We start from the raw sequence: 14338 nt of genomic DNA, 5'->3' as shown, positions 1-14338 counted from the left end.
CAGCATCCCCCTTTTTTACACAACGGCAGACAGCGTGCCCTTGTTACACATAGCGGCAGACCGCGTACATTTTTTTTCACATAACGGCAGACAGCCTGCCCTTGTTAAACATAGCGGCAGACAGCGTACACTTTTTTCACATAACAGCAGTCAGCCTGCCCTTGTTACACATAATGGCAGACATCGTACACTTTTTACACATTACAGCAGACAGCTTGCCCTTGTTACACATTACAGCAGACAGCATCCCCCTTGTTACACATTACGGCAGGCAGATTCCCCCTTGCTACACATTGCGGCAGGCAGATTCCCCCTTTTTACACATTACGGCAAGCAGCTTCCCCCTTTTTACACATTGCGGCAGGCAGATTCCCCCTTTTTACACATTGCGGCAGGCAGTCCCCCTTTTTACACATAGCGGCAGGCAGATTCCCCCTTTTTACACATAGCGGCAGGCAGATTCCCCCTTTTTACACATTGCGGCAGGCAGTCCCCCTTTTTACACATAGCTGCAGGCAGATTCTTCCCTTTTACACATAGCTGCAGGCAGATTCCCCCTTTTTACACATAGCGGCAGGCAGATTCCTCCTTTATACACATAGCGGCAGGCAGATTCCCCCTTTTTACACATAGCGGCAGGCAGTCCCAAGAAAGAAAGAAAGAAAGAAGAATTATACTTACCCTCTCCGCTGGCTCAGGCTCCTCGTGCAGCTTGACGATTCCCGGGCAGTAGAGAAGGAGGAGGAGGGAGGTGGAGGAGGGAGCCGCAGCAGCGCTGTGTTATTGGTGGAGGCGCTGCTGCTGCTGCCCCTCTGCTTCACTATAGGCTGTTCACGGAAGACAGCCTATAGTGAAGCAGAGGGGCAGCAGCAGCAGCGCCTCCACCAGTAACAAAGCGCTGCTGCGGCTCCTTCCTTCACCTCCCTCCTCCTCCTCCTCCCCCCCGTGCCGCTGCTCCTCTCATCTCCAAGCAACCCTCCTCCCTCTTCGTGTGTTACAGAGGCGGCAGCATGTCTGGTGCTGCGGCTGCTGCCCGTAGTGCCCTGGCCTGATCTGTTCGTTACGACGGGCGGGCGGCGGGAGTCGCAGGACGCAGACCCGACGGGAGCGCTGGTGTGCGGCTGCGGCATGATACAATGAGTCATTGTGACTCATTGTAATGCCGGCGGCTGTGGGCCCTTGAGTGCGGCGGGGCCCCAGTGCAATGCACTGCCTGCCCTGCCAGTAGTTCCGCCCCTGGTGCCCCCCACTGGTGTGGGCTCCTGCAAGAGAGCCCCAAAATGCAGGCGCATGCGTATGCTCTTAGCAATTTTTGCAGTTGGATTGCTTATTGCGATTGCAATCCAACCTGAATCAGGCTCTATTACCTATCACAATGCACTGCGGGTAGTACAAAATGGGGTTAATATAAGAGAAAACCCCCCCCAGAGCTGTGCTCCTTAACTGTCCCTGGTGGCTAGTGGAGCGGCTGCCCAGTAATCAGTGTCCACGCCAGTGCGCACATGGCCCACCCCCTACAGCCACGCTGGATCACGGTATAGTGTGGGCACAGAAGTCCCTTACCTCCCTTTCATCAGCGGCCTCGTGATCCCGGAGGGCGGTGTGTGTGTGACTGACCTTAGGAAGAAACCGGAGCCTCCGCTGCAGTGACCCAGCAACCAGGGCACGGGAGTATACTGCGCCGCTGGGAGTGATTGAGCTGCAGTAAAGATGTCTATTAGACCTAACCTGCTGCAGCCCTTGTAGATTCTTATAAAAAAAAGTTCTTCTTTTCTTGTCAAAATTAATAGCTAAGAATAGGCTGCCTGAGGCAGCCCCCTGTTAAGTGGCCGGTTACTGAAGGCACCAACTACAAACTGAGCTCCCTGTTCATGGAAGCGAGGTTATAGAGCAGGGGGCGCTGAGCATCTTGGGAACAGTCAAAAGCTTTGAGCCTGTTGGTGCCTCAGATCAAGATCCTACTCTACACCCCAATGTGAATCCTTGTGGAGTCCAGTGTACCCCACAGAAGAAATGAATGTGTCACACCCATTGGCAGCAACATTAGAATAGCTGCTGATGGGCACAATTGAGAAAGGAAGGGGGGAAAACATTTGAATCCAGCACATATATGTAATTTGAATATGTAATTTGTACCTTCCTACTTTAAAATGTAATGGATGAACCTCACCCTGTGAGAACTATCTTCATGATCAAGAGATCTCATACGCAAAAAAAGCATGTGTTGGGATAGGGCTGTGGAGGGCGGCTGCTCGAGCACACCCCCGTCAAGTTAAGGAGATTCAACTGAGGAAGCACAAGGGAACTCTTGTCTGGGGACAACAACTGCAGGGAGACCACATCTTTTCAGATGAAAACGAGAGGGCGGAAGGCTGCCTAATACTGAAGCACCCTCAAACATCAAACCATATGCAACAACTAGTACAAGCATTCCTGGGGAAAGGTCTGCAGCAGACGGATTTGCATACGGTGATGTCATCCAAGCAGTGGGCCAAAGTTGGCTGGAACCCTCATCTGCATATGAAAAGAGAAAAGGGGCGCTTGGATGACCCCTAGTTCGCATTGAACACCCCCCACCCTCCTTTGGTGTGGGGCTCATGTTGGCCATGCCCCAGCCCCTGAAGCATTCAAGCTGATTTCTTGCAGCAGCTGGGCACTGTAACAGCTCCAGAGCTGCTCTGTAAGGCAAATAAAAGGGTGTGGGCCCTGCAACACCACCTGTAGTTCGCATTGTGCGTTGGAAGGCACAAAGTAAGCAGACGGGAGAAGTCAGGATAGTGCGCAAGGGCATAGAAGGGAGGGGCTCAAGAAAAGAGAAGTGGAAACAGACCGCAAACTAGGCTGGAGAGAGACCTGAGACAATGAGATCTAAATTATACCAGAGCCAACCAGGGGAAAGCACAAATGCAGTCCCCCCCCCTACCACAAATTATGCAGTCGAGATTCCCACATTTGGGGAAATCACAGAGGTCAGCATACCCAGAATGCAATGAATGAACCTCACCCTGGGAAAACAATCTTCATGACCATGGTATCACCTAAGACAAATAAGTATGATTTGAGATAGGGCTGGAGAAGGCCGCTGCTCAGGCACACCTCCGTCAAGTAAAGGAGATTCAACTGAGGCAGCACAAGGGAACTCTCATCTGGGGACAACAACTGCAGGGAGAACACATTTTCAGACGAATGTGTGAGGGCAGAAGGCTGCCTAATACTGAAGCACCCCCCAAACAACAAACCAAATGCAACAACTAGTGCAAGCATTCCTGGGGGAAGGCCTGCAGCAGATGGATTCGCATATGGTGATGTCATCCAAGCAATGGGTATAGTTGGCTGCAACCCTCGTCTGCATATGAAAAGAGAAAATGGTCACGCAGGGCATGGCGGCCTTTGTGGGGTTGCGCTTGGATGACCCCTAGATCGCTTTATACACCCCCATCAGTGTGGGGCTCATGTTGGCCATGCCCCAGCCCCTGAAGCATTCAAGCTGATTTCTTGCAGCAGCTGGACCCAGTAACAGCTCCAGAGTTGCTCTACAAGACAAGCAAAAGGGTGTGAGCCATGCAGCACCACCTGTAGTTTGCATACACACATATATAGGACAGCATCTCTTATATGCCCCAGGGGCAATAAAATAGTATCCTTATCTAGGGTATCCGTCCATGCCGCTACAGCACTACACATACACACCCAGGCCGACGCAATTGCCGGTCTGAGTAAGGTACCTGAATGTGTATAAATGGACTTCAGGGTAATCTCCTGTTTGCGGTCAGCAGACTCTTTGAGGGTAGCCGTATCCTGGGACGGGAGGGCTAACTTCTTGGATAAGCGTGTTAATGCTTTGTCCACCCAAGGGGAGGATTCCCATCGTAACCTATCCGTTGATGGGAAAGGATACGCCATAAGAATCCTTTTGGAAATCTGCAGGAGATTCCCAAGCTTTTTCACATAACTCGTTCAGCTCGTGTGAGGGGAAAAGGTTACCTCAGGCTTCTTTCCCTTGTACATATGTTCCCTCTTGTCAGGGATAGGGGGCTCCTCTGTGATGTGCAAAACATCTTTTATTGCCATAATCATATATCAAATGTATTTTGCCAATTTTGGCTGTAACTTTGCATCATCGTAATCGACACTGGAGTCAGAATCCGTGTCGGTATCTGTGTCAACAATCTGGATAGTGGGCACTTATGAGACCCTGACAGTCCCTGCGACATAGGATCAGGCATGGGTTGAGACCCTGACTGTCCCAAAGCTTCAGCCTTGTCTAATCTTTTGTGCAATGAGTTTACACTAGCATTTAAAACATTCCACATATCCATCCAATCAGGTGTCGGCGGAGACACCACATTCATTTGCTCCCGCTCCTCTCTAATATAGCCTTCTTCCTCAGACATGTCGACACACGCGTACCGACACACCACACACACAGGGAATGCTTTTACTGAAGACATTTCCCCCACAAGGCCCTTTGGCAGAGCTGGCCCTAACCAATATGATGTCCTAGGCAAGATTTTGCCTGGTGCCCCCTAGCACCACCGCTGGTTCCGCCTCTGACCTTGCACCTCTTTCCCAGCACCATCAACCCTCACCCATAACAGTACTTATTTTGGTGTTTGTACCCCCTATATTTTAAACAGGAACAGTTCGCACATTTGGCGCACAGTCCAAAAAGGGGTGTGTTTTTGCTGGCAATGGGCATGTCCACACAATAGTACCCCCAATTAAAATTCCGCCACACAGTACTGCAATTTTATTCACATTTGATCACGCGATAGTGTCCATAATTCACATTACATCCCACAGTAGTATCACTTTACCTTATAATCGTTACTTCTCACAGTAGTGCTCCTTATTCACATTACATCACACTGAATTGCTCCTTATTTACATTACACCACACCCTATTGCTCTTTATTCACATTAGACGACACAGTAAATGCCCTTTCTATACGCAACGCTACATATTAGAGCACCTTATACACATAATGCCACACATTAGTAATGCATTTATACACATAATTCCACACAGTAATGCCCCTTACACATATGAGACACATCATTAATGTCCTTATAAACATAATGCGTCTTACACATTATGACAACCTTTATTAATGCCCTTTTACACATAATGGCCCTCATTCCGAGTTGTTAGCTCGCAAGCTGCTTTTAGCAGCATTGCACACGTTAAGCCGCCGCCTACTGGGAGTGAATCTTAGCTTATCAAAATTGCGAACGAAAGATTAGCAGAATTGCGAATAGACACTTCTTAGCAGTTTCTGAGTAGCTCCAGACTTACTCGACAACTGTGATCAGTTCAGTCAGTTTCGTTCCTGGTTTGACGTCACAAACACACCCAGCGTTCGCCCAGACACTCCCCCGTTTCTTCAGACACTCCCGCGTTTTACCCAGAAACGGCAGCGTTTTTTCACACACACCCATAAAACGGCCAGTTTCCGCCCAGAAACACCCACTTCCTGTCAATCACACTACGATCAGCAGAACAAAGAAAAAACCTCGTAATGCCGTGAGTAAAATACCTAACTGCATAGCAAATTTACTTTGCGCAGTCGCAGAGCGAACATTGCGCATGCGCAATTAGCGGAAAATCGCTGCGATGCGAAGAAAATTACCGAGCGAACAACTTGGAATGACCACCCTTGCGCATGCGCAATTAGCGGAAAATCGCTGCGATGCGAAGAAAATTACTGAGCGAACAACTCGGAATGACCACCAATGTCCCTTACACATATGCCGCACATTATTAATGCCCTTATACACATAATGACACACATAGTGCCCCTTACACATATGTTGCACATTATTAATGCATTTTTACATGACACACATAATGCTCCTTACTCATATTCCGAACACTACTGCACAATCAACCCACTCACATGCACACAGCACTCACACTGCCACTAACACTGTGACCTCTGCCTCTGCTTGGATACAGATGTGTCCCCATAAATCTTGCCTCAATGCTAACGTTGGGGCACCTTTTTTTTATTAAAATGCATCTTATTTGCATTGCTATGTTGTTAGGATGCACACGCAGCTTCTGCTGATTAAAATGATATGCAGCACGCCTATATACTGTGTGAGACTGTGGCTGTATCTGCATATGAAATGCTACACACAGAATATAGGCATGCCGCATATCATTTTAATCAGCAGAAGTTGCTGATGCCCCTAGGCATATCAAATGCCCTAGGCAATTGCCTAGTTTGCCTATGCCTATGGCCGGCTCTGCCCTTTGGAGAGACAGAGAGAGAGTATGCCAGCACATACCCCAGCGCTATATAACCCAGGAATAGCACAGCAACTTAATGTTTGCACAGTAGCGCTGCTGTATGTAATTTGCGCCAAATTATGTGCCCCCCCCCTCTCTTTTCAACCCTCTTGTCTACCGTGGTATAAGCAGGGGAGAGTCCGGGGAGCTTCCTCTCAGCGGTGCTGTGGAGAAAAAATGGCGCTGGTGAGTGCTGAGGGAGAAGCCCCGCCCCCTCGGCGGCGGGCTTCTGTCCCGCTTAAACTGTACAATTGGCGGGGGCTCATACATATATACAGTGCCCAGCTGTATATATGTTATATTTCTGCCAAAAACAGGTTTATATTGCAGCCCAGGGCGCCCCCCCCTGCGCCCTGCACCCTTACAGTGACCGGAGTATGTGAGGTGTATGGGAGCAATGGCGCACAGCTGCAGTGCTGTGCGTTACCTCAATGAAGATCATGAAGTCCTCTGCCGCCTCTGAAGTCATCTTTTCTTCTCATACTCACCCGGCTTCTATCTTCCGGCTCTGCGAGGGGGGCGGCGGCGCGGCTCTGGGACGGACGGCGAGGGTGAGATCCTGCGTACCAATCCCTTTGGAGCTAATCCCTTTGGAGCTAATGGTGTCCAGTAGCTTAAGAAGCAGGACCTTGCAACTCGGAGAGTAGGGCTGCTTCTCTCCCCTCAGTCCCACGATGCAGGGAGTCTGTTGCCAGCAGTGCTCCCTGAAAATTAAAAACCTAACAAAATACTTTCTGTCAGAAAGCTCAGGAGAGCTCCTGAAAAGCACCCAGTCTCCACTGGGCACAGTATCAAACTGAGGTATGGAGGAGGGGCATAGAGGGAGGAGCCAGTGCACACCCAGAACTAAAGTCTTTCTTAAAGTGCCCATGTCTCCTGCGGAGCCGTCTATCCCCATGGTCCTTACGGAGTCCCCAGCATCCTCTAGGACGTTAGAGAAAATAGGATTTTAATACCTACCGGTAAATCCTTTTCTCTTAGTCCGTAGAGGATGCTGGGCACCCGTCCCAGTGCGTACTGTGTCTGCAGTTATTAAATGGCCCTTAACTCCAGAACATTTATGTGGAGACAACTTTCCCGACTTGACCATCTTCCTTGGACGTTTTCCCCCTGTGTGACTGCTCCCCAGCATCGGAGGGTTGCATCCATGGTCCCTAGGATCCAGTCCCGAATCCCGAACCTTCGCCCCTCTAGGAGGTGAGAACTGTGCAGCCACCAATGGAGTGAGATTCTGGTCTTGGAAGACAGGATTATCCTCCGGTGCGTGTGTAGGTGGGATCCGGACCACTTGTCCAACAGGTCCAACTGGAAAACTCTGGCATGGAACCAGCCAAACTGAATGGGCTCGTAGGCCGCAACCATCTTACCCAGCAACCAAATGCATTGATGGATTAACACTCTTGCTGGTTTCAGAATTTGTTTGACCAGACTCTGGATCTCCAGAGCCTTTCCATTGGAAGAAAACCTCTTCTGTGTCCAGTTTCACTCCCAAAAACAACAACCGCGTCATCGGGACCAACTGCGATTTTGGCAAGTTTAGGAGCCAACTATGTTGTTGAAGAACTGTCAGGGAGAGTGCAATGTTTTGCACTAACTGGTCCCTGGATTTCGCCTTTATCAAAAGATCATCCAAGTACGGGATAATTGTTACTCCTTGCTTGCGATCACCCTGGTGAAAATCCTCGGAGCCGTGGACAGACCAAACGGCAATGTCTGAAATTGGTAATGACAATACTGAATTGCAAACCTCAGGTAGCTTGATGCAGAGGCTAAATGGGAACATGTAAGTAGGCATCCTTTATGTCTACCAAAACCATGAAATCTCCTTCCTCTGGACTGGAGATCACTGCACTGAGAGATTCCATCTTGAAATTTAATTTCCTTAAGTAGAAATTGAGGGATTTCAGATTTCAGATTGGTCTGACTGAGCTGTCCGGCTTAGGGACCACGAAGAGGCTTGAATAAAAACCTTCTCCCTGCTGACTAAAGCCGATTTGAACAATCGGTGAGGGGGAACGTCTTGAAACCCCAGTTTGTACCCTTGGGACACTATTTGTAAAACACACGAGTCCATGTCCGAATGAATCCAGAACTGACTGAAGAGTTTTAGACGTGCCCCCACTGGTGCGGGCTCCTGCAAGAGAGCCCCAGCGTCATGCGGTGGATTTGGCAGAAGCAGAGGATGATCTCTGCTCCTGCGATCTTGAAGAGGATGCAGACCTCTTCCCTCTTCTCCTTCCTCTACCTGCGAAGAAAGGGGAATCTTAACTTCTTGCATATCTATTGGGCCGAAATGACTGCATCAGATAATGATGCGTCTTCATCCGTTGGGAGGGAACATAGGGCAAGAAGGTTGACTTACCTGCGGGAGCTGCCGAGATCAAATTAACTAGGCAGTCACCAAACAACGCTTCACCTTCATAGGGAAGAGACTCCCTTTCTTCTTGGAGTCAGCATCAGCATTCTCTTGGTGAATCCACAATGCCCTCCTATCCGAGACTGCCATGAAATTGGCCCGTGAACTCAAGAGTCCTATATCCCTTGCAATCTCACGTAAGTATGCTGCAGTGTCCTTGATATGATACAACGTAAGGAGTATCCCATCTCTCCAAGGTATCTTTATCGGATGACAAGGTATTCGACCAATTCTTGAATACTACTACTCACCCATGCTCATGTAATGGCAGGTCTAAGTAATGTACCCTTGGTTACATAACTAGAAATAATGTAGCTTCCTGCATACGATCCGCTGGATTTGTGACAGGGCCCCGTGCAGAACAGGGGGTGACTCCCACTTTATTCTGTCCGCGGCGGGAAATGAATAAACAACCAGAATCCTTTTGGGGATTTGAAACCATCTTGTCGAGCTGGCCCAGACTTTCTCAAACAGAGATGGAGGAACGTTACATCAGCTTTCATTATATATCTATATATACACATACATATAGACCCCTTTGTCAGGAACAGCAGGGTCTTCAGTGATTTTAATATGTCCTTAATATCCACAATCATGTACTGAATGCTCCTTGCCAATATTGGATCTAATCAGGAAACATTATGGTCGACATAGGAATCAGTATCCGTGTCAGTATCAGTGTGTAGTAACTGGGCAAAATAAAATTTTTGCGACCCCGCGGGGCCTGAGGGAAAAGAAACATAGCCATGAACATCACATCTATTCTCTACGTCTGTGTCTGGGACACAGATTTATCCAACCTTACTCTGATATTACTGAAACTTTTACCCAGTCAGTTATTGGTGGTGCCAACAGGGCCACCATCATATGTCTGCATTCCTAATATAGTTTCCTCTTGGGAAAAACATTCAGCCACCGACATGTTGACACACATGTACCAAGTACCCACAGACACATCGGCTTATGGGGGACAGACCGTCCGTAAATCTGTCAGAGGGACACAGAGGATTTTTCAGCTCACAATCCAGCGCCAAAAGTACACAGTCTGGGAAATAACAAACTCTATAGTGATAGACTTGTAATGCTCTAAAGATGTTCTGGTGAGGTGAGGAAGAAGCCCCGCTACTGTAATGGCGCGTATCTGTCCCGCTCAGAAATAATTAATTACGCTAGCGGGGTAAGGACAGTGCCCAGGCACTAATGTCCACTTTTTCCAGCCTTTTGTGAGGAATTTATGCTGCCCAGGGTGCCCCCCCCCCTGTGCCCTGCACCCTGCAGTGCCTGTGTTTGTGTGGGAGCATGGCGCGCAGCGTTCCGCTCGCTGCTCGGTACCTCAGAATGCCATCACTGGAGAAGAAGTCTTCTGTACTTCTGCTACTCACCTGTCTTCTGGCTCTGTAAGGGGGTGACGGCAGGCTGCGGGAGTGTGCATCTAGGCGTACCCAGCGATCAGCACCCTCAGGAGCTAATGGTGTCCTGTCAGCCTGAAGCAGAGCCATTGAACTCACTAGAAGTTGGTCATACTTCTCTCCCCTAAGTCCCACGAAGCAGGGAGACTGTTGCCAGCAGCCTCCCTGAAAATAAAAAAAACTAACAAGTCTTTTCAGAGAAACTCAGTAGAGCTCCCCTGTAGTGCATCCAGTATCACTGCGCACAATACTAAAACTGGAGTCTGGAGGAGGGGCATAGAGGGAGGAGACAGTTCACACCCTTTGAAAGTCTTAAAGTGCCCATGTCTCCTGCAGATCCCGTCTATACCCCATGGTTCTTAATGTGACCCCAGCATCATCTAGAACGTATGAGAAAACAAATAACGCACACATGAGGAGGAGAGAACTAAGGAAGCTATAAGGAGAAGAGGGGAGGGAGGGGGGGTTGAAAGGTAAGGTAGTAGTAAAGGCATATTGGATAAACTACAACCTTATACATATTCATTAATGTACCAGTAGTTAGAAGTAGAAGAGCTCTAACAGAAACCACAAAGCTTATCTAAAGCCACACCACACTGGATATGCCCAATCTCATTTGATTTTTGAAGCAAAGCAGTATTGGACTTTGTTAATACATGGATGGGAGACTGCTTGGTAGTATCAGATTCTTTAGGTGTTTTTAAACTACCAACACCATTTTCTTGGTACATTTAATTTTTACATGTATTCTTTTATGTACCAGAAGTTAGAAGTAGAAGAGCTGTAATAAAAACCACCAGCTCATCTACAGCCACAGCACACTGGATTTGCCCAATCTCTCCTGATCATGGAAGCTGAGCAGTGTTGGTCCTGGTTTTAGTACTTGGATGGGAGACCACCAGGAAATACCAGGAGCTGTGTGTATTTTTACAATACTAACACCGTTCTCTTGATGCATTCCATTTTGAAACATTGGGGCAGATCTATTAAGCCTGGTGAACTGATAAAGTGCAAGGTGATAAAGTACCAGCCAGTCAGCTCCTAACTGTCATTTTTCAAACCCAGCCTGTGACATGGCAATTAGGAGCTGATTGGCTGGTACTTTATCACCATGCAAATTATCATTTCACCAGGTTTAATAAATCGTCCGCTTATTCATTTATGTACGAGTAGTTAGAAGTAGAAGAACTCTAACAGAAACCACTAAGCTCATCTACAGCCACACCACACTGTATATGCCCAATATCACCTGATTTTAGGCCTGGTTTGTTCTTGGATGTGAGACCACCTGGGAATACCAGGTGCTGTAGGTAGTTTTATACTACCAACACCGTTCTCTTGATGCATTCTATTTTGAAACTTATTAATTGATGTTGAAGTTAGAAACAGCAAAAATCATCTACAGCCGCATCACACTGGATATGTCCAATCTCATCTGATGTTGGAAGCTAAGCAGTGTTGTGCCTGGTTAGTTTTTGGATTTCAGGTCCTGCCTTCTGGTTTGGCCACGGCACCTCGGAAATTTACCAAGGTCATGGCCGTGATGACGACCCTTCACCATCGGTGGACCAGGGAGGAATCTCTCCTCCCGATAAACATTCTGGAATTGCAGGCAGTGTTCAATTCATTGACACTGGCCCTGCCTTTAGTACAGAACAGGCCTGTTCAAGTACAATCGGACAACGCCACCACGGTAGTGTACACAAATCATCAAGGCGGCACTCGAAATTGCATAGCAAAGCTGGAAGTATCAAAAATCCTCAGTTGGGTAGAACGTCATCTGCCAGCAATATCGGCAGTGTTCATTCCCGGAGTCCTCAACTGGGAAGCGGATTTCCTCAGTCGTCAGGACGTTCACGCTGGAGAGTGGAGAGGCCGCAGCAGAAATGTCTGCACTGGTGTCAGTAGGTGACTGAGGCAGGGATGACTGGGAGATAGTGAGTGACTGAAGCATGTATGAGTGGGAGATAGTGGGTGACTGAGGCCGGGGTGACTGGGAGATAGTCAGTGACTTAGGCAGGGGTGATAGGGATATAGTGGATGACTGTGGCAGGGGTGACAGGGACAGTAGGAGACTGAGGCAGGGGTGACAGGGATAGTGGGTGACTGAGGCAGGGGTGATATGGAGATAGTGGTTGACTGAGGCAGGGGTGACAGAGATAGTGGGTGACTAAAGCAGGGGTGACTGGTATAGTGGGTGACTGAGGCAGGGGTCGCAGGTATAGTGGTTAACTGAGGCAGCGGTGACTGGGAGATAGTGGGTAACTGGGGCAGGGGTGACAGGGAAAGTGTGTGACTCAGGCAGGGGTGATAGGGAGATAGTGGGCAGCAGATCACTGCCTTGCTGACAGCAGCACATCCCTGCCTCATTGACAGCAGCACATACCTGCCTTACTGACAGCAGCAGATCACTGCCTTACTGACAGCAGCAGATCACTGCTTCACTGACAGCAGCAGATCCCTGCCTCACTGGCAGCAGCAGATCCCTGCCTCACTGGCAGCAGCAGATCCCTGCCTCACTGGCAGCAGCAGATCCCTGCCTTACTGACAGCTGTATATAGGGCCTAATTCAGACCTGATCTCTGCTGTGCATATTCACACAACAGGAGATCAGGTCTGAAGTGTGTGTGTGTGCTGGTGCCGCAGTGCACCGGCACATGCCAGAGATGCGATCAGCATCTCTGCCCAGTGAGTGCCTCTGCCAACACATACTTATCTTGCATATGAGATCTCTTGATCATAAAGATAGTTCTCACAGGGTGAGGTTCATCCATTACATTTTAAAGTAGGAAGGTACAAATTACATATTCAAATTACACATATATGTGCTGGATTCAAATGTTTTCCCCCCTTCCTTTCTCAATTGTGCCCATCAGCAGCTATTCTAATGTTGCTGCCAATGGGTGTGACACATTCATTTCTTCTGTGGGGTACACTGGACTCCACAAGGATTCACATTGGGGTGTAGAGTAGGATCTTGATCTGAGGCACCAACAGGCTCAAAGCTTTTGACTGTTCCCAAGATGCTCAGCGCCCCCTGCTCTATAACCTCGCTTCCATGAACAGGGAGCTCAGTTTGTAGTTGGTGCCTTCAGTAGCAGGCCACTTAACAGGGGGCTGCCTCAGGCAGCCTATTCTTAGCTATTAATTTTGACAAGAAAAGAAGAACTTTTTTTTATAAGAATCTACAAGGGCTGCAGCAGGCTAGGTCTAATAGACATCTTTACTGCAGCTCCATCACTCCCAGCGGCGCAGTATACTCCCGTGCCCTGGTTGCTGGGTCACTGCAGCGGAGGCTCCTGTTTCTTCCTAAGGTCAGTCACACACACACCGCCCTCCGGGATCACGAGGCCGCTGATGAAAGGGAGGTAAGGGGCTTCTGTGCCCACACTATACCGAGATCCAGCGTGGCTGTAGGGGGCGGGCCGTGTGCGCACTGGCGTGGACACTGATTACTGGGCAGCTGCTCCACTAGCCACCAGGGACAGTTAAGGAGCACAGCTCTGGGGGTTTTTCTCCTATATTAACCCCATTTTGTACTACCTGCAGTGCATTGTGATAGGTAATAGAGCCTGATTCAGGTTGGATTGTAATCGCAATAAGCAATCCAACTGCAAAAATTGCTAAGAGCATACGCATGCGCCTGCATTTTCTGTGGCACCCCGCAGATAATGCGATCACCTCTGACTGTCAATCGGTGCGGGGGGGGGTCAGCAACAATCCATTTCAAAGTCGGAGATGGAGCGGTGCAGGGGCAGGGCTACAAAATGGGGTCGGCAACGGAGAAACAGGAGGCGTGGTCAGAGCGGCTGCATGACATCACATGCAGCCGCTGCGATCACAAAAATGGTGGCGGCTTCCTGCGCACACGTACAGTCTGCACCAACAGGAGGCTAACCCATTTTTTATGATCACGCTGAACTGCACTGAGACTGCAATTTCAGCGTGGTCAAGAAGGGAGGCGGCATGCTGGGTGGCCATGCCCTGTGATGGGTGGCCCCAGCATGCGAACCAAAGGATTGCAAATTCTGTTACTTAGCAGAATTTGCAATCCTTACTGAATTAGGCCCATTGATTACAAAATTGTAAACAATATTTGAAGTTTTTCTTCAGGGACTAACACAAAAGATGCTTGGGGCTACTAACACATGGGTAAGCCACGTAAAGCTTCCCATGGGTCAGTGGCATCACAACAGGGTTGCGGCACACACCCGAGTGTCA

The 14338-nt window shown here is 48.9% G+C and overlaps 1 non-coding gene across 1 annotated transcript; it reads right to left on the bottom strand.

The window, feature by feature from the left end:
• Positions 1-2889: 2889 nt before the first annotated feature.
• LOC134951557 (U1 spliceosomal RNA) lies at positions 2890-3055 on the bottom strand. The gene has a single exon (XR_010184276.1). It is a non-coding gene; the product is annotated as a U1 spliceosomal RNA (small nuclear RNA).
• Between the last annotated feature and the right edge of the window lie 11283 nt (positions 3056-14338).

The sequence above is a fragment of the Pseudophryne corroboree genome, chromosome 8 (assembly GCF_028390025.1).
Source record: "Pseudophryne corroboree isolate aPseCor3 chromosome 8, aPseCor3.hap2, whole genome shotgun sequence".
In the NCBI taxonomy this organism is placed as follows: domain Eukaryota; kingdom Metazoa; phylum Chordata; class Amphibia; order Anura; family Myobatrachidae; genus Pseudophryne; species Pseudophryne corroboree.
The sequence above is the reverse complement of the archived record's forward strand: the minus strand, read 5'-3'. Positions and strand labels throughout refer to the sequence as shown.